The sequence below is a fragment of the Chiloscyllium punctatum genome, chromosome 18 (assembly GCF_047496795.1).
Source record: "Chiloscyllium punctatum isolate Juve2018m chromosome 18, sChiPun1.3, whole genome shotgun sequence".
Taxonomy (NCBI): domain Eukaryota; kingdom Metazoa; phylum Chordata; class Chondrichthyes; order Orectolobiformes; family Hemiscylliidae; genus Chiloscyllium; species Chiloscyllium punctatum.
The window spans coordinates 53,343,579-53,371,038 of NC_092756.1; the positions used below are offsets into that span (position 1 = coordinate 53,343,579).

Consider the following 27,460-nt stretch of genomic DNA (forward strand, 5'->3'; position numbering starts at 1 on the left):
CTACTCTCTCCCCACCCCCAGCCTCCTCTAGCTTATCTCTCCACGCTTCAGGCTCACTGAAATATTCCTGATGAAGGGCTTTTGCCCGAAACTTCGATTTCGCTGCTCGTTGGATGCTGCCTGAACTGTTGTGCTCTTCCAGCACCACTAATCCAGTATTTGGAATTCAGCATCTGCAGTCATTGTTTTTACATCTCAGTAAACTCTCCCATCACATTACCAAACATATCAGCAAAAGCAGGACGCACTGCGCATGCTCTAGCCAACAAAGGGACCCCCGGGTGATTGATGTTAGCACCGGACCAATGAAAGGACGGTGGGCGGAGCTGGAGGACCTGGCGGGAGGTTGGTCCTCCAACGAATCAAAGTGAACAAGTGGCAGAACCACGTGATCACCCTCGCGCGTGGAGGAGAGTCGCTGTGATGAATTCTCAGGAAGTAATGGAGCGAAAGGATACGGTAAGGAAATAAATAAATAAACAGAGGGAAACGGGAGAAAAACTGTATTGCTATGAGCGGAGAGGTTTTACAAACATGTTGTGCACGCCGGAAAACACAAATTTGAACGTCCCAGTCCCGTGTTTGTAGTAAACGGGGCTGCAGGCCTGAGTGAGTGCTGGCATCTTTATTTGGGGCAACGATTCAGTGGACACGTGCGCGGCCGCCATCTTTGTAGGGGGCAAGGTGCAGCCTTTCTCTGGTACAGAGTCATTGGGCAGGATTTACACAGAGCACGTTCAAACTCAGAGAAATGGATGTTTATTTCTGGATTTGTTTCGTCATTCATTTAAATGACTTGCTATTGTAACTGAGTTTGCAGGTCATTCAAAATTGGAGGTATTTATTGTGCATCGTGAAGAAGGTCACCTCAGGTTCCAGTGAGATATTGATCAGATACAGATTAATTTAGATAAATGTGAGGTGCTGCATTTTGGAAAAGCAAGTCAGGGCAGGACTTATACACTAGGGGAAAGTGAAGACTGCAGATGCTGGAGATCAGAGCTGAAAACTGTTGCTGGAAAATCACAGCAGGTCAAGCAGCATCCTAAGATCAGGAGAATCGACATTTCAGGCATAAGCCCTTCTTCAGGATTCCTGAAGAAGGCTCATTCCCGAAACGTCGATTCTCCTGATCTTTGGATGCTGCCTGACCTGCTGTGCTTTTCCAGCTACACGTTTTTCAGCCCAGGACTTATACACTGAATGGCAAGGCCCTGGAGACGCTTGTGGAACAAAGAGACCTTGGACTGCAGATTCATAGTCCTTGCAAGTCAAGTTGCAGGTAGATAGGATGATGAAGAAGGTGTTCAGTGTATTTCCCTTTGTTGGTTAGAGCATTGAGTATAGGATGTGGGAGGTCATGTTGCTGTACAGGACATTCGTTAGGCCACTTTTGGAATATTGTGTGCAATTCTGGCCTGCCTCCTATCAGAAGGGTGCTGTGAAACATGAAAGGTTTCAAAAAAGACTTACAAGGATGTTGTTCGGGTTGGAGGATTTGAGCTACAGGATGAGGCATAAAAGGCTGGGGCTGTTTTCCCTGGAGTGCCATAGGCTGAGTGGTGATGTTATGGAGGTTTATAAAATCATGAGGAGCATGAACAGAGTAAATGAACAAGATGTTTTCCCTGGAGTAGTGGTGTTCAAAAGTAGAGGACATTGCTTTCGGGTGAACGGGGCAAAAATTCAAAGGGGCCTAAAGGAAAACTCTTTCATGCAGTTTGTGGAATGAGCTGCCAGAGAAGGTGGTGGAGGCTAGTACAATTAAAACTCATTGAAGGCATCTAAATAGACACATGATCTGATTAGGAAGCATTTACAGGGATATGGGCCAAGTGTTGGCAAATGGGAATAGATTAGGTTCGGATACCTGGCTGGCATGGATGAGTTAAACCGAAGGGTCTGTGTCGGTGCTATACATCTCTATGACTGTGGGATCATAACAGCTTATACAACTCTGCTTCATCTCTGGGCTGCCTTATGACCACTTTGTCAATATCTAGCTTGCTCAGTATCGAACAATGGGTGTATTTTTGGTCTGTTTAGTATTTTACGATTACTTTTACAGACATGTTTGTAAGTTAATTTTTCACTGCTACCCAGCCCCTGACCATGTGCTACTTATTAATTTTTTTCTGAAAAATCTTTGACATTCAAGAATTATTTCTTCCAATAAGCAAGTGTATTTTCCTTCCATTTCTGACTATCAAATTCTGCACCACTTTCATTCCCTGTAATCCGCTTTGCACTCCCTGAAACATCAGCTGTGTTTCTCCTTCCACAGATACCAGTGATTAATGCCAAAGCCCTGTTGCCTGTGGAGAGGGTGATGTTTGACTTTTGTGTACAGCTGCAGTTTGTGTGGAGAAGGTGCTCCCACAATGTGGTTGGGTAAGAGACATTACAGAGTATTCATTACAGCAATAGTGATGATTTGAAGGTAATGTCCAAATCAAGAACAGTTTGTAGTTTTATTATCCTGCTTATAATTTCACCAAAATATTATTGGGAACTTTAGACATAAGGTCAGAGACTGATGATATTAGGTCAGGTGACCAAAAGCATTGCCAAATAAGCAGGCTTTGAGGAATGTCTTAAAGGAGGAAAGCAGACCTGAGAAGTTTTGGCTGCGAATTTCAGAAAATGTTGCTTTGGCAACTATAAAAGCAGCCACACAGGTGAAGTAATGAATTAACAGATCATTGGGAGTCTCGAACAGAATGGGTTGTTGAGGTCTTCAAGGATGTGTGATGCGGCGAGCTAGGGATGATCACAACCAGAAATTAAATCAAGGGTGAGAATTTTAAATTGAGGGACGTGGGCCGGATGCTGGCAGGTGAGACTAGATTGGGTTGGGATATCTGGTCGGTATGGATGGGTTGGATTGAAGGGTCTGTTTCCATAATGTACATCTCTGTGGCTCTATGTTGTTGATTATGAATAGGAGCCTTTTGATGGATCAACAAGTTTTGGTACGAGGGAGTACTTGGGCAGCAGAAATTTAGATTTTCTTAAGATTACAGGGAGGTTGAATGTGGGAAGCTGGCCAGGAGTGTGTTTGGATACTGAAGTCTGGAGATAACACAAGGTGGATGAGAGTATGTGAGCTGAGACAAGGGTAGAATCAGCTAGAAATAGTGATCTTGGAGTGGCACTGGGCTGTCACACTCGCCTCACCTCTGGGATTCAGTTAGTTGTCAGATTGTGAATCAGGGCGGTAACATAATCGGGAGCTGAGTGGCCCTGGTGGAGCCTAAAATGAGTGTCATTCAGCTGGCTGTTGCTGAGCAGCTGCTGCTTGATAGCCATGTTTATAACATCTTCCATCACTTTACTGCTGATCGAGTGTGAACTGATAGATGGAACTTGCCTGGGTTGGATTGCCCTGTGTTTTTGTGTTGAACATCCCTGGGCAATGTTCCACATTGTCGGTAGATGCCAGTGCTGGAGCGGTACTTGGCTCGGTGGTTGGCAAGTTCTGGAGCACAAACCATCAGTATGATTGCCAGAATATTGGCAGAGCCCATAGCCTTTGCACTACTTAACCATTTCTTGATGTTATTCAAACTGAATGAAACTGGCTTCAACCACTGGAGAAGGCTCAGATGGATCATCCCACTTTGCACTTCTGGCTGAAGATTGCAGCAAATGCTGTTGTCTTATCTGGTGCATGGGTGTGTGAGACCCCTCCATCAGTAAGGGTGAGGATATCTGTGATACTTCCTCCAGTAAGTTGTTTAAATGTCCATCACCGTTCACAACTGGGTGTGGCAGAACTGCAGAGCTCCGATCTCTTCCATTGGATGTAGGATCACTTAGCTCTGTTGCTTGCTGCTGATGCTGTTTTACATGAAATAGCTTCAGGAAATGGTTTAAGTAGAATCCAAAGAGTTTAAACAAATATATCACAGACAAAAGATGAACTGGACCAGAGAATAGGACCCCTTAAAGATTAACGAGGCTGTCTATGGAACCACTGGGGGGTTGGAAAGATATGCAAATATTTCACGTCATTTTTACTGGAGAAAGATATGGAAGCTCGAGAGTTTGGAGAATTAAACAGAGAGAACTTCAAAAGTATCCATGTTAGAGTGGAGTGTACTGGATGTCTTGAATCGCATCAAGGTGGATAAAGCCCTGGGACATGATCAGATGTAACCCGGAACTGTCTTGAAATCGAGGGAAGTGATTGTTGGGCCTCTCCTGAGGTATTTGTATCATTGATAGTGACAGGTGAGGTGCCATTATTTTAAAAAAGGTGGTAAGGAGAGGCCATGGAACAAGAGAATAGTGAGCCTGAAGTCAGTGGCAGGCAAGTTGTTGGAAGGGATTCTGAGGGACAGGATATCCATCTGTTTGGAAAAAGTAAGGAATAATCATTGACTGTTATCAATGTGGAGCTGAAAACGTGTTGCTGGAAAGGCGCAGCAGGTCTGGCAGCATCCAAAGAACAGGAGAATCGACGTTTCGGGTGTCAGCCCTTCTCAAAACATCGATTCTCCTGTTCCTTGGATGCTGCGTGACCTGCTGCGCTTTTCCAGCAACACGTTTTCAGCTCTGATCTCCAGCATCTGCAGTCCTCACTTTCTCCTGTTGTCAATGTGGCTTTGTACGTGCACAATCGTGTCTCACTAACTTGACTGAATGTTTTGAAGTGACAAAGAAAATTGATTAAACCAGGCTGTGAACGTTGTTTATATGGACATTCGACAAGGTTCCACAAAGCAGACTGGTTAGCAAGGTTACATAACATGGAATGAAGGGAGAACAAGCCATTTGGGTACAAAACTGGCTTGATGGTAGGAGACAGAGAGTGATGATGGAGATTTGCTTTGTGGACTGGAGGACTGTGAGCAGCAGTGTGCTACAAGGATCGATTATTGGGTCCTTAAATAAATGACTTGTGTGTGAATATGAGGTATGATTAGTCGCTGTACACAAGACACCAAAATTGGAGGTGTAGTGGACAGCGAAGAAGGTTAGTTCAGAATACAACAGGATCTTGATCAGATGGGCCAGTGGAGCAAGGAATGGCAGATAGAGTTCAATTTAGATAAATGTTAGCTGTTGGATTTTGTAAAGGCAAATCAGGGCAGGACTTATACACTTACTGGTAAGGTCCTGGTGAATGTTGCTGAGCAAACAGATCTTGGAGTGCAGGTTCATCGTTCCTTGAAAGTAGAGTCACAGGTAGGCAAGGGAGTGAATGGAGCGTTTGTTATGCTCTCCGTCATGTTGTGGTTGTACAGGACATTGATTAAGGCTCTTCTGGAATTCTTTTTTCAGTTCCAATCTCCCTGTTCCAGGAATGATGTTGTGAAACTTGAAACATTTCAGAAATTGTTTGCAAGGACTTTGCCAGAATTGGACAGTTTGAGGACAGTGCATGTTTGGAGTGAGCTGCAAAGGGAAGGGGTGGAGGCTAGTACAATTACAACATTTAAAAGACATTGATGAAGCCATTTCTCGTATTCTGTTTTCAGTTTGAATTTCCCTGTTCTGGGAAGGATGTTGTGAAACGTGAAAAGGTTCGGACAAGATTTACAAAAACGTTGCCAGGTTTGGAGGATTTGGGCTACAGGGAGAGGCTGAATAGGCTGGGGTTAATTTCCCTGGAGAGTCCAAGACTGAGAGGTGATTTCATGGAGATTTATAAAATCACGAGGGGCATGGATAAGGTGAGCAGCCGGGGTTCTTTTTCCTCAGGTTAGGTGGGTCCAAAACTAGAGCACATGGTTGAGAGGGCAACGATTTAAAAGGAATCTAAGGACAACGTTTTCAAGCTGAGTGTGGTGTGTGTATGGAATGAGCTGCCAGATGAAGTAGTAGAGGCTGATAAAATCACAACATTTAAAAGGCATCCGATTGGGTACGTGAACAGTAAGGGTTTTGATGGATACAGGCCAATAGCTGGAAAATGGGACTCCAGTAGTTTAGGATTCCTAGTTGGCATGGACGAATTGGACCGAAGATCTGTTTCTGTGCTGTACATGTCTATGACGTTAATAAACTAAGATGTGTTCCTCTTTTGAGGAGAGCAAGCTGCAGCACAGATAATTGTCCTTGGAGCTGAGAAGGTGAAGCAGTGATTTTGACCTGGTGCAGATTTGGTTCCAATATGTTGAATTTGCGGAGAGAGAGGAATTGTTCACACTGTCACAACTTTTAGTAACTACTTTCAAGTAATTGGCAAATAATACAAAGTGAAAATGAGAACATTATTTTACTCAATAAGTTCTGAGCATCTGGAACAGTCTTAACGACAGATTCAGCAGGTATTCTGAAATAGACTTGGAATTTTAATTTTGAAGGAAAGATTTGGGGGCTGTGGGCAAATAGGAGGGGAATTCGGACAGATTTGCAGCATCTCCAGAGGGAGAGAGTACAGCTCCAATGGGCTGAATAGCCCCCAGGCCCTGTGCTCTGTGATACTGCCCCATTCACTGTGAATGATGAAGCTCATTCCAGGGCAGAGAGAGGGAGGAGCCCTCCACTCTCATCACAATGGGGCCCGGCTGATTGACAGCAGCTCCACACCAATGGGAGGAGAGTCTGTGTGGTCCTGCAGCCAATGGGAGTGAATTAGGGGTGTGGCCAGCAAGATGACACACGTCCATGAGCTGTGCAGGTGCAGTGTCACTGGGTGGGGGTGGGGGTGGGAGAGACAGCAGAGACTGGGACAGAGGCTGTTGGACCTGAATTACAAACTCCTGGTAAATTAAAACCAAAAGAACTGCGGAAGATGTAAATCAGAAACAACAACCAGGAGGTTCTGGAAAAGCTCAGCAGGTCTGGCAGCATCTGTGAAGAGAAATCAGAGTTAACATTTCAGATCCGGTGTCCCTTCCTCAGAACTGATACTGAGAGAAAAAATGTTGGTTTAGATGCAGAAGGTAGGGTTTAGGGGAGGATGTAAGGAGTAAAGGATAGGTGGGGATAGAGCGAGAAGAAGAGCTGGATAAAGGAATCGATAACGATCTGGCTGGGGGAGGGCGACTAGCTGTTAATGGAGACTGTTAGTGGCTAACCTTAGGTAGTGTGTAATGGCAGGCTGTGAGAACAAGGACTGGTGTGTGGGGTCGGGGGCTAGGAAATGGGGTTGCTAAATTATGGTTAGCCACTATCTGCCTCCGTTGTAAGCTGTTCCCCACAGACGTCACTCTATGATTGGAGCTGCAGAGGACAGCTGCAGATGGGCGGCACGGTGGCACAGTGGTTAACACTGCCGCCTCTCAGCGCCAGAGACCCGGGTTATATTCCCACCTCAGGCAACTGTCTGTGTGGAGTTTGCGCATTCTCCCCGTATCTGCGTGGGTTTCCTCCGGGTGCTCCGGTTTCCTCGCACAGTCCAAAAATGTGCGGGTTAGGTGAATTGGCCATGCTAAATTGCCGTAGTGTTAGATGTAGGGGAATAGGTCTGGGTGGGTTGCTCTTTAGACGGTTTGTCTAAATAATCTAATCTAAAAAATAAACTCTTCAATATCCTTCCTAACCCCCTCTGTACTCCTCAAAGATGTATGTTAAAGTTGTTCTCTTTAATCAACGTTTCTATCATTCGTGAATCACTTTAGGAGATTTGTCAGTGTAAAAGGCTCCACACAATGCAAGTCGTTGTTGTTAATGTCTGACATTAGGAGAAACAGGGCTGAGCCCTCTCTCTTTTATACCTGATGAACAGCAGCAAAAGCAGGAAGTACTGAGCATGCTCCAGCCCACAATGGGCCTCTGGTGATTGATCTCAGTGCAAGACCAAGAAGACGATGGGAATGGGACTGGAGGACCAGGCAGTGCCGGTAGGTCCTCCAACTAATCTGAGTGAATGAGGGGCGTGGCTGTACTCAACCACGTGATAAGCTTCACTGGCAGCACAGTGTTGTTGGGACCAAGCCATTGGGAACGTGTGAAGGTGCAGGGCACGGTTATGGAAAGACCTATTGACCAGGAAGGGAAGGAAATTTTAATGGAATGGGCTGAAACGTTTTACAGAACTTAGTGCACATCGGAGAACACAAATTTGAAAATCCCAGGCCTATGTTTGTAGCAAACTGGAAAATGGTGAAAGGTGTGAGTGATTGCCGCCATCTTTATTGGGGGCAGTGATCCATGGGACACGTGTGTGGCCGTCGACTTTGTGAGGGGCAAGCTGTAGGGGGACGCATGCGCAGCCTTCCTTGGCAGGGAGTGATAGGGCAGGATTTACACAGTCTCAGAGTCAGTATATTTTCAATGTCAAAGAGTGTGATGCTGGAAAAGCACAGCAGGTCAGGCAGCAGCTGATCGGTGAGAAGGAAGATGGACATGTAGGGTAGGTCAAGAGGGCGGTGCTGAATTGGAAGGCTGGTTCTGGGATAAGGTGGGGGGAGTGGAAATGAGGAAATTGGTGAAATCCACATTGATCCCATGTGGTTGGAGGATCTGAACACAGAAGAGGCGTTCTTCAGATGCCTGGCATTTGGCAGTGGAGGTGGCCCAGGACCTGCATGTTCTTGGTGGAGCGGGAAGGGGAGTTCAAGTCTTTGGGCACAGGCTGTTTGGTTTGTTTATTATTATTTACTGTTACTTTCACAGACGTTTTGTAAGTTAATTTTCCTCTGCTGCCCAACCCCTGACAATGTGCTGCTCTCTAAATGGACTAAACTTTCCACAGTATCTTTGCCAGTGAATAATTCTTTTCTTTTCAACAAAAGAGTGCATTTTCCTTCCATTTCTGACCATCAAATTCTGCAACATTCTCATTTCCTGTAATGCATTTAGCACTCCCTGAAATATCAACTGTGTTTTTCTCTCCACAGACACCAGTGATTAATGGCAAAGTCCCATTGCCTGTGGAGAGGGTGATGTTTGACTTCCTTGTCCAGCTGCAGTTCGTGTGGTGAAGGTTATCCCACAATGTTCTTGGGTAAGAGATGTTACAGATTATTCACTCAGCGCCAGTGAAGAGTTGACAATATGTGTGCAAATCAACAACAGTTTGTATTTTTATAATTTTTGTAATTTCACAGAAATTGAGAATTTCTGACATAAGGCCACAGATGGGGATATTAGGTCAGGTGATCAAAAGTATTGCCAAATGAGCAGGTTTTCAGGAATACCTTAAAGGAGGAAAGCAAGTCTGAGAGGGTCAGGGTGCGAATTCCAGACTGTGTTGCCTTGACCGTGTCGAAACAGCCAGACTGGTGAAGCAATGAATAAATGCATCTTTGGGAGTCTGAAAGAAAATGAGTTATCGGGGTCTCACAGGTTGTGTGGTGCAGGGAGACATGGATGTTCACAGCCAGGAATTACATCAAGGGAGAGAATTTTAAATTGTTTCTTGTTAAAGGAGCCTTTTGATGGATCAACAAGCTTTAGTACAAGTGAGCACTTTGGGCAGTAGGGTTTCAGATACTCTTGAGCTTATATGTAAGTTGAATGTGGGGGGCTGGACGAGTATTTCAGTAAATGGGCTGAGACTAGGGTGGAGTTGGGTGATGTCACTGATGTAGGAATAGTGCTTTTGGAGTTAGGCTGCCCCTCCTCCTCATCACTCCCCCTCCCCAATTCACAGATATTGTTCCTTGTTCTGTCTGTCTTTTCTGGTTATGTCCTTCTTTCCAATTCTGCTAAGAACTAATATTTAACCTCAAGGTTGTTGGAAAGTCCTGCTCCATCTCCACTCTCCCTTTCCTTTCTGAATTCCTCATATGTGGTGTCCATCCAGGATCTATCTTTGTCCCCTCCTGTATCTCACCTACATACTGCCAGGAGGTGACATCGTATTGGTTTCACATGTACACTGACAATGCCCAGCTCTCTCTCCCTATCATCCCTCTCCATTGCTCCACTGTTACTCATTCATCAAACTGCTTACCACTCAATTGGCTGCAATTTCCTCCAATGAAACACTGCAATGGTTAAACCCATTGCCTTCAGTTGCTATTATAAATTCCTTTCCCTTACTGCTGAGCCCCTCCCTCTCACTAGGAAATGCCTGAGGCAGAACTACACTCTTCACAATATTGCTCTCATATTCTGACCGCAAGGTGATCTTCTGATCAGACATCTACATAATCGCAAACACCAGGAACTCCAATCTCTAAAATGTTGCTTTTCTCCAACTCATCCCAGGTCCATTGCTATTGAAACCCCTTACCCATATCTGTGTTGCATTAAAGTTGACAAATCTAAAACAGAACCCTTGATTCTGCAACTGACCCAGAGACTGGTTCCAGGTTCCCTCATGATGGGACACATATTCTCAGTATTTAACCTGTCATGCCCCTTAATAAGCCTATATGTTTCAATAAGATCCCCTCTCATTCTCCCCCAAATCCAGTGAGTCGAGTCCCAACTTCTTTAGCCTTTTCTTAAAAGAGAGTCCCTGCAAACCAGGGATCATCCCAGTCAATCTTCTCTAAATGCCTCCGATGAAGTGATGTATTCCCTTAACTAAAGGGACCAAAACGTCTCTCATTACTGCATATGTGGTCTCACTCGCACTTTATAAAGTTGCTCTCAGGTATATACTCCAAACTCTTATACTGCAAATCCCTTCAAACAAGGAACAACGTTTCATCTCCCTTCCTGATGACCTGTTGTAACTGTGTGCTAGCTTTCTGTGTTTCCTGCACAATTATCTCCTCGTCTCTTTTGTGTTGCAGCTTTCTACAGTTTCCACCGTTTAAATAGTCCTCTGTTCTTTTATTACCTCCTCCAAAATGAACAACTTCACATTATCCCAAGTTATGCTCCATTTGCCAATTTGGTGTTCACTTCTCCAACAAATCCGTTTCTGTAAACAGTTTACAATCCTTTTGGAAGTTTACTGTTCTACATTTTCTCAGAGATTCCCCCCTCATTCTTCTAAACCTTTCCAGGGAGCACCGGACAGTGGGAAGCATGCTGAGTTGCTGTCTTCAGAGAGACTCTTTGGAATGACTGGGAGGATCTTGCTGCCCATTGGTCAGAATGGAGACAACTTGCCCATCAAGCTGCATGAGCCTTTCGCTCCCCATGTCTTATTGATGAGGCACAGCGGCAGCACGGAAGGAAAGAAAAGGAAGCAAATCCTGCTCTCCACATCTCACTGACCCTTGGAACATTCTCTCCCATGTGTCAAACATCTGTCCTGTTCAGTCACATGAAGTCCCAAAGTGGAAACTCATAGAAACCCACACAGATTTCCCCCTGAACTGATTGCTGACCTCCACAAGGGGTAATGTGTCCAGTCATCCTGGACCAGGAGGAGGGGATTGTGTGAGTTTCTAACCTGAACTGACGGTGGCAGATTTTAAAAACTTGTATGACAGGATACTACAGGTGGATATTCAGATGGGAATCCCAGTAATTGTAACGCCAAACTCTGATTGAATTACTCCATTCATCAGGACCTGGATATTTGCACTGTGTGTGAGTATTTTGTTCCAGCTCAATTCCATTTTCTGCATAAAAATTCTCCTTTGAACCAAACCACCCTGTCAATAGATCTCCCCGAAATCTTCAATATGTGTCCAGTAATCCTTTTATGATGAGTTGATGAGTGTAAGGCTTAACATCCTAATGTATATGTTTTGTAAGCACTTGTCTCTCTGCTCCCCTCAATTACCTTTGCTACAAGGAGAACAATCTCAGTTTTCCCAAACCCCTGATTCCCCAATGTCTGTTTGTGTGCCTTATAGACAACATCAGGATTGTGTTGGAACATTCTCCACTTGCCTGCATCAGATTAGATTAGATTACTTAGTGTGCAAAGAGGCCCTTCGGCCCAACAAGTCCACACCGCCCCACCGAAGAGCAACCCACCTAGACCCATTCCCTACATTTACCCTTTCACCTCACACTACAGGCAATTTAGCATGACCAATTCACCTAACCTGCACATATTTGGACTGTGGGAGGAAACTGGAGCACCATTTCTTCTGCAAACAACATAATTGGAAAATTGTTTTGAACATTTCAACAGGAAATCCTGAGAATTTAGAACGCAGGTACAGAAGTAGGGTCCTCAAGCCTGCTCAGTCATTCATGGCCAATTTGCGGCCAACTCCATATACTTGATTTCGCCCCTGCTTAATATTTAACAATTTCAAATTTAAAAGTCGATAATTAACCCAGCATCAGCTACAATTGGCGAGACACTTCTAAGCTTCAAACACCCTTTTGGAATAGAACTGTTTTCAAACACGACTGAAAGGCAACACTCCAATTTTGGGCTCTTCTGTATATATGGGGGTCTAGATTAGAGTGGTGCTGGAAAAGCACAGCAGGTCAGGCAGCATCTGACGAGCAGGAAAAATCGACATTTTGGGCAAAAAGCCCTATATATGTTTATCAGGCAGAGGTAAGTATACGCATTTGGAGAGAGATGAAACTGGCCATCAACCACTGGATTTGAGCAATCTGGATCCTCTGTCACTAATAATATTTACCTTCTCCCCGCATTAGAATCTAAAGGGTGATTTTAATGCTAACCTTAGAAAATAAATAATACTATTATTGTCATTAGGTTAATCTCTTCCTGCTCAAAACACTCCCTGTTTATTCCTTCCATCATAAATTTTACCCATATTTATAACAGAATTTATCCAAGTAAAATTCCCATTTACAGCATACAGAGTATAACATCAGCTGTTTGTAAAGCCATACTTACTGAAATAAGCCCAAAGTGGAGGACCAAAGAACGTTTGTATATCCTGATTTTCCCACAGTCTATAATGCCATTTGTATTTGAGTGGTGACTCTAACAAGATTACACAAAAATCTCTACAGAAACAAAAGTCTGAAATCTTTAAGTGTGACAAAGTGTACAAGAAATATAATATGATATGACATTTCCTCATCAGATAGATCATAGGCTCTTAACATTTCCAGGTTTGAGACTGTATTGGAATAATGCATCCAAATGGTTTCCTGGTGGCCACACAGATGTCCATTCAAATCTGTCATACCCCAAAACCTTACATTTTGAATCATTCTCTGCTACCAATATTAAATACTAAAGATAACTGTCTAAACCAAAATTGTAGTGAGATATTTATTTCAATTCACTACCTTCCATTAAAGGCCCCACCACTGATTACTAAATCTCCACATCTATATACTCAATTCAAACTCAATTAACCCTGCCTAAATATAGTGCAGCCCTCAACAGTATTAAAGAAAGCGAACATCCTCCAGGACAAAGCACTGTGCCTGAGTGGTGTCCCATCCACCACCTTCAGCATTCCCTCTCTCCACTCCAGATGCACATTGGCATCACTGTCTAAAAGGTAAAGTCAGCATTGTCCTACCAGACCATAGGGCTGCTCTCTCATTAGGGAGAGATGTCTGGTGGTGGTTTAACCTGAAGGTTACCACAGCCCAGGCAAGGGGAGAGGTTGAGAACAAGAGTCCATCGATTGTAGATGGATATTCTTGATCTGTATTCACAACACCTATGTCCCTGCAACTAAAATCCCCCATTCCTTGAGCCATCCTGGTAACTCTCCTGTGCCCCCTCTCAGGGACCCTGCCATCCTTCCCAATGTGTGGGCGATCTCTGGTTTGCACAGACCCAGCTGCTCTGTGTTCCTGTGGGTGATGTCATCATCGAGCACCAGTTGCACTAAACCTCACTGTCTGTGAAGGTGGGAGACATAAATCCCCAAAACATTTGAGATGTATTTAGTGTGCACTTGCTATGCCATGATAGATGACACTTTTCCATAAGTACTGGAAAGTAGATGAGGATAGTAGTATGGTGGTAGTTTTCGGTGATAATTTTCTTTCTCACAGACTCGATGGACCACCAGAGCCATTTTCTGTTCTGTTTACCGCTGAGATGTTTATTATAGGAATATGACAGGCTCCGTTGGATATCAGGTCAGAAGAAGTGATACTAGAATAGATGACACGTGATTGGTCAATGTTTTTGGGAGAAAAGTGAGACGCAGAGGTTTAAGAGGAAATTCAGAAGCTCAGCGCAGGAATTGGAAAGGGCCATCATCAAGTGAGAAATAAACATTGGGCATCCTGAAAGCTGGAAATAAAGAAAGGCACATATAGCAGAGCTTTGAGAGACTGGAGGGGATTAGACATGGGGAGGATAATGAAGCTGGAGGAGATGCAAGTTGGAAAGGATTGTGAGGATGGAGGATGTTACAGAGATAGAGATATTTGTGATAGAGGTTTTTGGATTTTGAGGCTGGAGTGGAATTATCGAGATGAGGAGGATTTGTAAGGCTGGATGAGGTGGCACTGATCGGGAGAGTTCCAAGCAGAGAGGAATTTATAGAGATAACGAGTCATAAAGTTACACAGCATCGACACAGACCCTGTGGTCAACCAGTCCGTGTCGACCATAAATTTGAACTGAACTAATCGCACCTGCCTCCACTTGGTCCAAGTCCATCCTAGCATTCCCTATTGATATCCGGGTCCAAATGTTTTTTTCCTATTAGAATCCCATTCCCCTACCCTTTTGCTCTATATTTACACCTGACTAATTCACTCAACCCAATCATCCCTGAACACTATGAGCAATTGCGCACGGCCAGTTCACCTACCCTGTACATCTGTGGATTGTGGAACGAAACGGGAGCACCTGGAGGAACCCACGCTGTCATGGGGAAGAATATGCAAACTCCACATGGACAGTCACCCAGTACAGGAATTGAGCCTGTGTCCCTGGCGCTGAGAGGTAGCAGTACGAACCGTTGAGCCACTGTGCCACCCTGAAATTGTAATTGCATTCACATCTACCACGTCCTCTGCAAGTTTATTCCACATGTGAACCACTCTCTGTGCAAAAACAAAAAATAAAATCCGGAACTTCTTTTTAAAGCCTTACTTTTTAACGTGAGAAACGTATGTCCCCAATCTTGAATCGCGCCCCCTTCTGGAAAGGTCACCTGCTGTTCACATTACTGAAACTCTTCAGGATTTTATAAACCTTTAATAAGGTCACCCCTCAGCCTCCCGTGCTCCAGTGAAAAAGGACCCAGCCTATCCAGACTCTGCTTATAACTCAAACCTCCATTCCCATCACCATCCTCTTCTGAACCTACTCCAATTTAATAATATCCTTCCTATAACAGCACAAACAGAACTGGGCACAGTATTCCAGAAGAGGCCTCCCCAACATCCTGTACAACCTCAACATAACGTCCCAACTCCTATATTCAAAGTTCTGAGCAATGAAGGCAAATGTGCTAAAGCCCTTCTGAACCACCCTGTCTGCATGTGACACATAGTTCAAAGACCTGAACACCTCGGTCTCTTTGTTCCATATCACTATCCGAGGCCCAACTTTTAATCAGGGTAAGTCCTGCCCTCGTTTATTTTACCAAGATGTAATATTTCGCATTTATTCCAATCCAACAAATCACAAACATCCTTCGAGTATAAAGGCAAGAGGAGTATACTTAAGAGTTAAATCAGTAAGGCAAAAAGGGGACAGGAGACCGCTTTGGCGAATAGGGAAAGGGTTTTTAGAAATACATTTAAGAGCAAATGGGTCACTAGAGAGAGAATAGGCCACCTCAAAGATCAGCAAGGCAGCCTCTGTGTGACGACGCAGGAGAGGGGGTTGTTGGGGGGATATTAAACGTGAGGCATCAGTGTTTAATGTGGAGAAGGACAGATTTGTGGAGGTTGTCAAGATTAGAGATCGTGAGGGTGATGACAGGAGGAGATTGGAGGATGTTACAGAGATTGAGATGTTTGTGATACCAGAGATAGTGATGGTTCTGAGGCTAGAGAGGATTTCTAGAGATAAGGAAGAGTTTCGTCTGGATGAGGTGATAGTGATCTGGGGAGTTGTGAGCATGGAGGAATTCACAGAGATAGTGAGAGTTAGAGACATAAAGTGATACAGAACAGAGACAGACCCTGTGGTTAAACCAGTCCATGTCGATCATAATTCCCAACTAATCTAATCGCCCCTCCCTCCGCTTGGTCCACGTTCATCCAAACATTTCCTATTTATGTACTTGTCTAAATGTCTTTTAAACATTGTAATTGTATTCACAGCTGCCTCTTTTTCTGGGAGTTCACTTCACACATGTAAAAGTAAAAACAAATCCCCAATTTACTTTTTAAACCTTTCTCATCTATTTTCAAATTGTATGCACCCAGGTCTTGAATTCCACCCCCCCCCCCCCCCCCCCGGCCATCCACCTTCTCTACACGCTTCATGGTTTTATAAAACTCTAAGGTCATCCCTTAACCTCCTACGCTCTAGTGAAAAAGCATCCCAGCCTATCCAGTTTGTCCTTGTGACACAATCCCTTCATTCACGGCAACATCCCGGTTAGTCTCTTCCGAATCCGCTCCAATTTAATAATATCCTTCCTATAACAGCACAACCAGAACTGGACACAGTATTCCAGAAGAGGCCTCCCCAACATCCTGTACAGCCTCAACCTAAATTCCCAACTCCGGTACTCAGAGGTCTGAGCAATGAAGGTAAGTGTGCTAACCACCTTCTTAACCACCCTGTCTACATGTGACACAGACTAAGAAAACCTGAATCCCTCGGTCTCTTTGTTTCATATCACGACTCAAAGCCTTACTTTTAATTAGTGTAAGTCCTGCCCTCGTTTGTTTTATCAAGATGCAATATTTTGCATCAGTATTTACTGTGGAGAAGGACATGGGAGATGTAGAATGTGGGGAAATAAATGGTGACATCTTGAAAATTGTCCATAATACAGAGTACTGGATATCTGGAAACGCATAAAGATGGAGCAATCCCCAGGCTTCGATCAGGTGTATCCAAAAATTCTGTAGGAAGCGAGGGAAATGATTTCTGGGCCTCTTGCTGAGATTTTTGTATTATTGATAGTCATAGCTGAGGTGCCGGAAAACTGCGGGTTGGTTAATATGGTGCTACTATTTAACGAAGGTGGTTTGGATAAGCCCGGGAACTACAGACGCTGTGCTCGACGAGGTGTTGGAGGGAGCCCTGAGCGACTGGATTTGCGTGTATTTGAAAAAGCACAGACTGATTAGGGATAGTCAGCGTAACTTTCTGCATGGGAAATCGTGTCACGTACTTGATCTGGTTTTTAAGAAGTAACAAAGAGGATTGATGAGAGAAGAGTAGTAGATGTGATCTATATGGACTTCAGTAAGGTGTTCGACAAGGTTCCCCATGGGAGACTGGTTAGCAAGGTTAGATCTCATGGAAGTAGCCATCTGGATATAGAACTGGCTCAAAGACAGAAGACAGAGGGTGGTGGTGATGGATGATTATTTTTCAGACTGGAGGCCTGTGACTAGTGGAGTGCCACAAGGATCTGTGCTGGGTCCACTCCCTCTCATCATTTATATAAATGATTTGGATGTGAACACAGGAGGTATAGTTAGTAAGTTTGTAGATGGCACCAAAATTGGAGGTGTAGTGGACAGTGAAGAAGGTTACCTCAGATTTCAATGGGATTTTGATCAGATGGGCAAATGGGCTAAGAAGTGGCAGATGGAGTTCAATTCAGATAAGTGCGAGGTGCTGTATTTTGGAAAAGCAAAGCTTAGCAGGACTGATACACATCATGGTCAGGTCCTGGGGAGTGTTGCTGAACAAAGAGACCTTGCTGTGCAGGTTGACAGCTCCTTGAAAGTAGAGGCGCAGGTAGATAGGTTTGTGAAGGTATGATTTCCTTTATTGGTCAGAGTATTGAGTAAGAAAGTTGGAAGTCATGTGACAGCTGTTGAGGACATTGGTTTGGCCACTCTTGCAATATTGTGCACAATTCTGTTCTCCACCAATCACAAGAATGTTGTGTAACTTGAAAGGTTCACAAAAGATTTATAAGGATATTGCCAAGGTTGGAGGGTTTGAGATATAGGGAGAGGCTGTACAGGCTAGGGCTGTTTTCCCTGGAGCGTCAGAGGCTGAGGAGTGATCTCAGAGGTTTATAAAATCATGAGCATGGATCAGATAGATAGACAAGGTATTTTCACTGGAGTGAGGGAGTCTAGAACTAGGGGGCATAGATTTAGCGCGAGAGGGGAAAGATGTAAAAGGGGTCTAAGGGGCAACTTTTTCATGTGACGGTGTTGTGTTTATGGAACGAGCTGCCAGAGGGAGTTGTGAAGGCTGGTACAATTGCAACATTTATTAGGCATCTGGATGGGTATATGAATAGGAAGGGTTTAGAGGGATATCGACCAAGTGCTGGCAAATGGGACGAGATTAGGTTCGGATATCTGGTCGGTATGGACGAGTTTGACTGAAGGGTCTGTTTCCATGCTGTATGTCTGTGACTCGCAGCCGGGGATCAGCTCAGTGGGTTTCAGTCTCTTCAAAGGTAAATCTTACTCTGTTTTACATTTTAAAATCCGCAACATTCAGTAGGTTGAGTGTTTACTAGTTTAAGTGCCTCTGTTATGATCTTTTGGTTGAATGTTTTAAATATAAAATACAGGTACTAATGTTTTCGAGAGTAGTCTTTTGTGAAGCTGTAAGACTCTGCCTTTTTCTGGGTCTACAGATTAAGGTGCAGAGATGGCCATTCGTACAGTGATGTGCACTTCCTGGAGGAGAGTAGGGGGAGTTTGAATGATCCTGATGATAACCTGCAGGAAGTGATGCAAATCCTCTTGGATCACATGGATCAGATGGAGTAGTGCTTAATGGTAATGAAGAATTTACAAGAGTCAGGATGTGTGATAGGTGGCAGTTTCAGGCTGAAAAACTGCAGATACAGTCAGGTAGATGGGTTACCTCTTGGAAAGGTAGGAGAGGGAGGTAGGTAGAGCAGGAGTCTCCTGTGGAGAAAGTGAGGACTGCAGATGCTGGAAATCAAGCTGAAACGTGTGTCGCTAGAAAAGCGCAGCAGGTCAGGCAGCATCAAAGGAGCAGGAGAATCGACGTTTCGGGCATAAGAAGGGCTTATGCCCGAAACGTCGATTCTCCTGCTCCTTTAATGCTGCGCTTTTCCAGCAACACATGTTTTCAGCCATGAGTCTCCTGTGGCTATCCCCATCTCAAACAAGTTTACTGTTTTGGATAATGTAGGTGGTCATAGACTTTCAGGGAATGTTGTACTGACAGCCAAGTTACTGGTACTGAGATTGGCTCCACGATAATGAGAGGTCTATCAGATTTCAAACGCTCAAGGATGATAAGGGACTTTCTAGTCGGGCACAGACTGCTGTTTCTGCAGCTGACAGTGAGACATCAGAATGGGGTGGTACCTCCCTGGTGCCAGGGTCAAGGATGTTTCGGACAGGGAGCAGAATATTCTCAAAGGAAAGAATGACCAGTGGGAGGTCATTGTACATTGGTACCAATGACATAAGGGGAAAAGATCCTGATGAGAGAATATAGCAAATTAGCCTGGAATATAATAAACCAGGTCCTCGGTCATAATATGTGGATTACTCCAGGTGCGACATACTCGTGAGACTAGGAATAGCAGGATGGAGGAGATGAATGATTGGGTAAGGAGCTGGTGTAGGGCAGAAGGATTCACATCTTTTGATCGTTGCAATCTCCTCTTGAGTAGAGTTGATGTGCATAAGAAGGATGGATTGTACCTGAATTGGAAGGTGTCTGATATCCAGGCAGGGAGATTTGCTCGTGCTACTCAGGAGTCATTAAACCAGTGAGGGAGTGTGGGTAAACTCAAAGAGATGGTGAGAAAAGAGGTAAGTCTGAGGCTGGTACAGTTCAGAAGTCAGACAGTCAAGGCAGGCAAGGGCAAGGCTCAGAACCAGGTAGAACTGACAAGTTACACTGCATTTACTTCAATGCAAGAGGCCTGACAGGGAAGGCAGATGGGCTCAGGGTATGGTTTTGAATGTGGCACTGGGATATCATGGGTATTACAGAAACGTTGCTCAGAGATGGGTAGGACTGGCAGCGTAATGTTCCAGGGTATCGATGCAAGAGGAAGGATAGAAAGGGGGACATGAGAGGGGGTGGAGTGGTCTTTTTGATTAGGGGTAGCATTACAGTTGTGCTGAGGGAGGATATTCTGAGATTACGTCCAGCGAAGTTACTTAGGTTGACCTGGGAAATAAGAAAGGGATGATCACCTTGTTGTTATTACCTGCGTGGGTTTCGTCTGTTTGCTGTGGTTTCCTCCCACTATCTAAAGATATGCAGGTTGGGTGGATATTCCAGGCTGAATTGCCCATATTGTTCAGGGATGTGCAGGCTAGGTGGATTAGCCATGGGAAATGCAGCGTTACAGGTTTAAGGTCGGAGGCTTTGAGGGTCAGTGTGGATGTGATGGGCAGAATGGCCTGCTTCCACACTCGGGATTCTCTGATAATTCTCCTAGTTTTAAAATAGTTACAGAAAATAATAAACCAGATCTAAACGGTGTTCTAAATTGGACAAAGGCGAATTTTGACGGTACAAAGCGAGAGCGTTCAATATTTCTTTGCTATTCCCAGGTAAAGGGACAGCTGGAAAGTGGGAACATAACATAAGGAAGAGGAGCAGGAGTAGGCCATCTGGCCCCTCAAGCCTGCTCTGCCATTCAGTAAGATCAAGGCTGATCTTTTCATGCCCTCGCTCCACTTTCCTGATCTCTCACCATAACCCTTAATTCCTTTCCTGTTCATAAATCTACCTTTTGACCTAACGATAGTCAAGTTGATAACGTCAACTGCTGCACTCAGCAGCAAATTCCACAGATTCACAGATTTATCTGAAGAAGTCCATCCTGAACTCAGTCCTAAATCTGATATCCCCTTATTTTGACTCTCTGCTCCCTAGTTTGCTCTGTCCCCAGTGGAAATCACCTCCCTGCTTCTAGTTTATCTACTCCCTTCATAATTTCAATTTTTTTCCTATCCAACCCCCCATACTTCGAAATTTCAATGAGTATAGAACTAGTTTTCTCAATCTTTCCGCATACGCCAACCCTCTGAAATCCTGACTCAAACTAGTGATCCTCCACTGCACCCTCTCCAGTGCCAGTACATCCTTCCTGAAGTAAGGAGACCAAACCTGTACACAGTACTCCAGGTGTGGCCTCTCCAGCACCCTGTACAGCTGCAGCATAACCATCCCTCTAGCAATGAAGGACAATATTCCCTTCACTGTCTTATTTACCTGCTGCACCTGCAAACCACCTTCCTGTGAATCATGTACAAGGAAACCCAGCTCCCTCTGTACAACAGCGTGCTGCAAGTTTTCACCATTTCTTCACTTAGCTGTTAGTCCGACCAAAATGGATGACCTCACATTTCCCAACATTGTCCTCCATCTGTTCGACCCTTACCCACTCACTTAACCTATCCGTATCCCTCTGCAGACTTACATTGGCCTCTGCACACATTGCTCTACCACTCAGCTTAGTGTTGTCTACCTTTCATGAATCGATGCTGTGTCTGCTCTGAGACAATTTCTATCCAGATAGCTCACTATTTCTTCCTTGAGAGATCGAGCATTTCCCCCACTACAGAAGTTATGCTAACAGGTCCATTTTAAAATATTGGCATCACATTTGCAGCTATCTAATCTGTCAGAACTGTCCCAGTGTCCAGCACATTTTAGTGAATTATCACGAGTGCGTTTGCTATTTACCCTCTGCCATTTGTTATAGTCCCCTGGGATGCACTCCATCACAGCCAGACGACCCATCTACCTTTAGGCTGTTATCTTTCCCAACACCACCTCTTTACTGAGAACGATTGCTTCTCTGTCCTCATCTGCCATTGCATCCATAGGCCTGCAACAACAAGAGTACACAGACAGTATGTTCCTGTTAAGGCCAAGGCTGGTAGGTGTAAGGAATGCTGCCTGTCGAGAGAAATTGAGGCTCTGGTCAAGAAAATGAAGGAGGGATATGGCAGGTACAGACAGCTGGGTTTGCGTGAATCCCTCCAGGAGTAAAAGGGCAGTAGTCTGGGGAAACCATGAGGGCTAAAAGGGGACATGAGATAACTTTGGGGAATAGGTTTAAGGGAGAATCCAAAGAGATGCGACAAATACACCTAGGACAAAAGAGTAACCAGGCAGAGATTAGGGACCCTCAAAGATCAGCAAGGCTGTCTGTGGAACCATCGGAGGTGGCAGGATTTCATGTCAGCTTTTACTTAGAGGATGTGGAAGTGAGACAGTTTGGAAAAATAAATAGTGATAACTTGACAAGTTTCCATATTACAGAGACTGATGTACTGGATATCTTATAATACATAAAGCTGAATAAATCCCTGGGACCTGATCAGGTGTGTCCCAGAACTTTGTGGGAAGTTAGGGAAGTGATTGCCGGGCCCCTCGCTGAGATATTTGTATCACCAATAGCCACAGGTGAGGTGCTGTAAGACGGGCGCCATTATTTAAGAAAGGTGATGAGGAAAGTCCAGGGAACAATACACCGGTGAGCCTGAAGTCAGGCAAGTTGTTGGAAGGGCTTCTCAGGGACAGGATTTGGATGGAATTGGAAAGGCAAGAAATAATTAGGGATAGTCAGCATAGCTTTGTGCATGGAAGTCACTAACTTGGTCTTCAGAAAGATGTTCAACAAGGTTCAACATAACAGACTGGTTAACAAATTATACAAAATTGGCTGGAAAATTGGAGACAGAGGATAATGGTAGAGGGTTGCTTTTCGGACTGGAGCCCTGTGATGAGCAATATGGTTTAAGGATTGGTGTTGGGTCCACTGCTTTTCATCATTTATATAAATGATTTCGATGTGAATATAGGAGCTATGATTAGTGACGTTACATAGACACCAAAATTGGAGACGCAGTGGACAGGGAAGAAAGTTACCTCCGAGTACAATGAGGCTTCAATCAACTGGGCTGAGGAGTGGCAGATGGAGTGGAATTCAGATAAATGTGAGGTGCTGCATTTTGGAAAAACAAATCAGGGCAGGACTTATACATTTAATGGGAAGGGCCTGGGGAGTGTTGCTGAACAGAGACGTTGAGGTACAGGTTCATAGTTCTTTGAACGTGGAATAGGCAGGGTGGTGAAGAAGGCATTTGGTATACTTGCCTTTATTTGTCTGTGCATTATGTATAGGAGTTACGACATTATTTTGCAGCTGTACAGGACATTGATTCAGCCATTTCTGGAATTCTGCTTTCAGTCCTGGTTTCCCCGCTATCGGAATGATATTATAAAACTTGACAGGATTCAGAAAAGGTGTGCAAAGATGTTTCCAGGGTTGAAGGTTTGACCCATACAGAGAGGCTGAATAGGCTCGGGCTGTTTTCACTGGAGCATCGGATGCTGAGAGGTGACCTTCGAGGTTGATAAATCGTGAAGGACATGGTTAGGGTGAACAGCCAGGGTCTTATTCCCAGGTTAGGGGAGTCCAAAACCAGAGACCACAGACGGGAGGTGTGAGGGAAAAGATAGAAAGGCGATCTAAAGAGCAATATTTTCAAGCTGAATATGGTACGTGTATGGAATGAGTCGCCTGAGGAAGTGTGGAGGCTGGTACGACTACATTTAAAAGGTATCTGATTGGGTACGTGTTTAGGAAACTTAGAAGGATATGGGCAAAGTGTTGGCAAATGGGACAAGATTAATTTAAGATATCTGGGCGGCATTGTCGAGTTGGACCGAAGTGTCTGTTTCTGTGCTGTGCATCTCTATGACACTCTTAAATTCAAATTAAGATAGATTTCTCTTTTATGGAGAGTTAGCAAAAGACCTGACAATTCTCCTTGGAGCTGAGAAGGTTAAGCAGTGATTTCAACCAGAAACAGATTTGTTTCCAGGATATTTAATTTACAGAGACACCGAGAGAAAATTATTGTCACAATTTTTAGTAACTACTTTCAGGTAATTGGCAAATAATGCAGGTTAAAAATGTGAAGGCTATTTTATTCAATCGGTTCTGAGCATCTGGAACAGTTTGAATCAAAGCTGGATGCAGCTTTTGTTATTGTCAAAACAGATTTGTAATTTAACTATTTGAGGATAAATGTGGAGGGCTCCTGGTAAATGGGAGTGGAGAAAGGGCAGATTGGCAGCATCTCCAGAGGGAGAGAGTACAGCCCCAATGGGCTGAATAGCCCCCAGCCCCTGGGCTCTGTGATACTGCCCCATTCACTGAATAATGAAGCTCATCCCAGGGCAGAGCCACAGTCATGTACAGCAAGGAAACAGACCCTTTCGTCAAACTAGTCCACACCGACCAGATATCCCAACCTAATCTAGTCCTATCTGACAGCAGTTGGCCCATATCACTCTACGCCCTTCCTATTCATATACCCATCCAGCTGCCTTTCAAATGGTGGAACTATACCAGCTGTCACCACTTCCCTGACAGTAGATTCCATACACGCACATGAAAAAAGTTGCCCCTTGTGTCTCTTTTATATCATTCTCCTCTCACCTTAAACCTATGCCCCCTCATTCTGGAAATCCTAACCCCAGGGAAAAGACCTTGTCTCTGTATCCCATCCATGCCCCTCATGATTTTATAAACCTCTGAGGTCACCCCTCAGCCTCCTACCACTCAAGTCACAATGGGACCTGGCTGATTGATGGCAGCTTCAGACCAATAGGGGAGTCGGTGTAATCCTCCCGCCAATGGGAGTGAATGAGGGGTGTGGCCAGCAGGCCAACACGTGACCATGAGCTGTGCAGGTGCAATGTCACTGTGAGGGGGGGACCCAGTGAGTGTGAAGGGAGTGGGAGAGACAGCAGAGACTGGGAGAGAGATTGAGTTTGTGGACTGGGTGGGTTGATAAACACACGATGTAGGCTGCTAGACCTGAATTACAAACTTCCAGTAAATGAAAACCAAAGGAATTGCGGATGCTGTAAATCAGAAACAACAACCAGAAGATCCTGAAAATGCTCAGCAGGTCTGGCAGCATCTGTGAAGAGAAGTCAAAGTTAACATTTCTGATCCAATGACCCTTTGTCAGAACTGATGTTCCTGAGAAACAATGTTGGTTTATATGCAGAAGGTAGGGGTTAAGGAGTAAATGATAGGTGGTGATAGATTCCAAAGAACGCGATGGGAGCAGTTGGACAAAGGAGTGGGTAAAGATCTGCCTTGGGGAGGGTGAATAGCTCTTTATGGAGACTGTTAGTGACTAACCATAGGTAGTGTGTAATTGCAGGCGATGTAATAACAGGGCCTGGTCTATGGGATGGGGGCTAGGACACTAGTACGTAGGAGACTTAGGACTTAAAATTATGGAATCCAATATTGAGGCCAGAGGGCTGAAGGGTCCCCAGGTACAAGATGAGGTGATGTTCTTCCAATTTGTGTTAAAGTGTCCCGCTGAATGTGCACAGCAGGTCAGGCAGTATGCAAGGAGCAGGCGAATTGACATATTGGGCCTAAGCACTTCTTCAGGAATGTGAGGGTGGGGAAGAGGACAGATAATAGGATGGGTGTGTAGGGCTGTTGGGAAGGTAGTTGGGCAGGCGATAGGAAAATGCAGGTGGGGGTAATGGTGAGAGGGTGGAGTGGATAATTGGGAAGGAAGAGGGACAGATGGGACAGTTTGAGGGCGGTGCTGAGTTGGAGGGTTGGATCTGAGATAAGGTCGGGGAGAGGAGATGAGTAAATGTTGCCATGTTGTTGAAGGGTCGCTCCATCCCACCTATTATTTACTCTTTTACCCCTATCTCCTGCAGTCCAAAGATGTGTAGGTTAGGTGAATTGGCCAAGCTAAATTTCCCGTCGTGTTCAGGGATGTGAAGGTGAGGTGCGTTGTTCAGGAGAAATTTAGAATAACAGAGTTGCGGAATGGGTCTGGGTGGGATACTCTTCGGAGGGTCAGTGTGGATTTGTTGGACCGAATGGCCTGTTTCCACACTGTAGGGAGTCTAATTTTCCCAGCTGCCATCGGTTCTGAGGAAGGGTCAATGGACCCGGAATGGCCCTTGGTGTGTGCAGGAGCTGGAAACTGGGAAGGGGGAGCGGCAGCGGAAACCGGGAGAAAATGATTCAGTTTAGACTGGGAAGTTTTATTTACACGTCTGTACAGGGTGTTAGTCCTGAATTAGAAACTCTTGGTCCCATGTTTACAGCAAATGGGAAAACGGCTGTGGGCCTCAGTCAGTGATAGGTCCTGGGTTATGGCCGCCATTTTTATTGGGGGCACGGTACAGCAAGGTGCATGGACATGTCCTTTTCCTGGGTGGGGGAGGGGTGATTTGAAGAGGAGCATTTACAAATCAGACACATACCAGAGAAATATTTGTCTTTCTAATTCATCCTGCACTGGCTGAGATTTGTTTTGTGAATGTTTTAATGGGATATTAAATGAGAATAATTGAGGACAGGATCTCAAAAAAGCAGATTTCTGCACTCAGCGGAGTCATCAGGATCTGAATATCATTAGCATTTTACTGTGGAAGGAGAAAGGGTTGTCTGTTCAGTCTCTGGGAAAATATCTCCAATACTTTTGTGAAGCAAAATGCAGAAAGATGTTCAGATTTGTGGTTGAATTCCCCATGGGCGATTTGGCCTGAGTGGGAGCACAGATTTATCCAAATTATACCTAGTCTCTTTGCAGGAACTGTCAGATTTAGTCCCAATCACTCACTTCATGATGTTAACCTGTAAACTCCTAATTTTCAACTCCCTGCAAAATTCTCATTAAAATTCTTTGTGAACTCAAATTCCAGCACATTTTCAGGTGGAATGTTCCAGGTTCTGGCAACTGTCTGTTCATCCAGAAACTGCTGAGGTCCATGTTGACTCTGGGGTTACAAAGGGCTGAGCTGAAAGATGAGATACAGTTCCTGAGCTCCCATTGAGATGCATTGGAACAGGACAGGAGGCTGAGGGCAGTGTAGGTGTGAGCAGACAGTGAAAATGACAGGGCTGCACTGAGTGTTGCTTGACTCAATGAGTGGGTTTTGGAGTTGGGTGAAAACAGAGGGAGGTGAGACAGGGAGAAGTTGAAGCTGAAACTCTGGTTTAGTTCAGGCCATTGAGAAATTCACCAATGGGAACAGCCAATTTGTAAGTGATACCTGCAGAATATTTGTTAAGTTTTTAAAATATAATGTATCAGCTTAAGTAAAGATTGGGGCTTTTGATATATAATGGAAATGTTTGAAGTGAAGGAAGGTTGAAAGCTCTTTTAAATTCTCTTAATGGGAGTAATTAGCTGAATCTAGAGAGACGTTGTGACAGGAGCCCTCAGACCCGTGGTGTGCTCCTCTTGTACAATGTGGGAAATAAGGGAGACTTTCAGTGTCCCTGACGGCTATGTGTGCAGGAAGTGGGCCCACCTACAGCTTCTGGGAAACTGCTTTTCAGACCTGGAGTTATGAGTGGACTCACTGTGGAGCATCTGAGAATGTTATGGACAGCACATTTAGTGAGTTTGTCACACTGCAAGGCAGAAAGGGAATGGGTGACCATCAAACCAAATAAAAGGCTCAGGAAGGCCGTGCAGGAATCCCCAATGATCATCCACTTCTCAAAAAGATACTGAATCCTGCTTGGGATTCTGTTGGGGGTAAATGTGTGGAGTGGCTTCTCGGGAAATCAGCAACAGCCAGTTTCATAATACCACAGATAGCTCTGCTGTACAGAACCGGAGGAAAGACAGT

The 27,460-nt window shown here is 44.6% G+C and overlaps 1 long non-coding RNA gene across 1 annotated transcript in view; it reads left to right on the plus strand.

Annotated features, from left to right (window-relative positions):
- The first annotated feature begins 395 nt into the window (after positions 1-395).
- The window catches only part of LOC140489148 (uncharacterized), a 38,552-nt gene continuing 11,487 nt past the window's right edge, over positions 396-27,460 (plus strand). Inside the window, exons 1-4 of the long non-coding RNA XR_011963098.1 lie at positions 396-459; positions 8,793-8,899; positions 10,857-11,388; positions 16,318-16,422. This is a non-coding gene — a long non-coding RNA (uncharacterized lncRNA). The remainder of the gene's footprint in view (positions 460-8,792; positions 8,900-10,856; positions 11,389-16,317; positions 16,423-27,460) is intronic.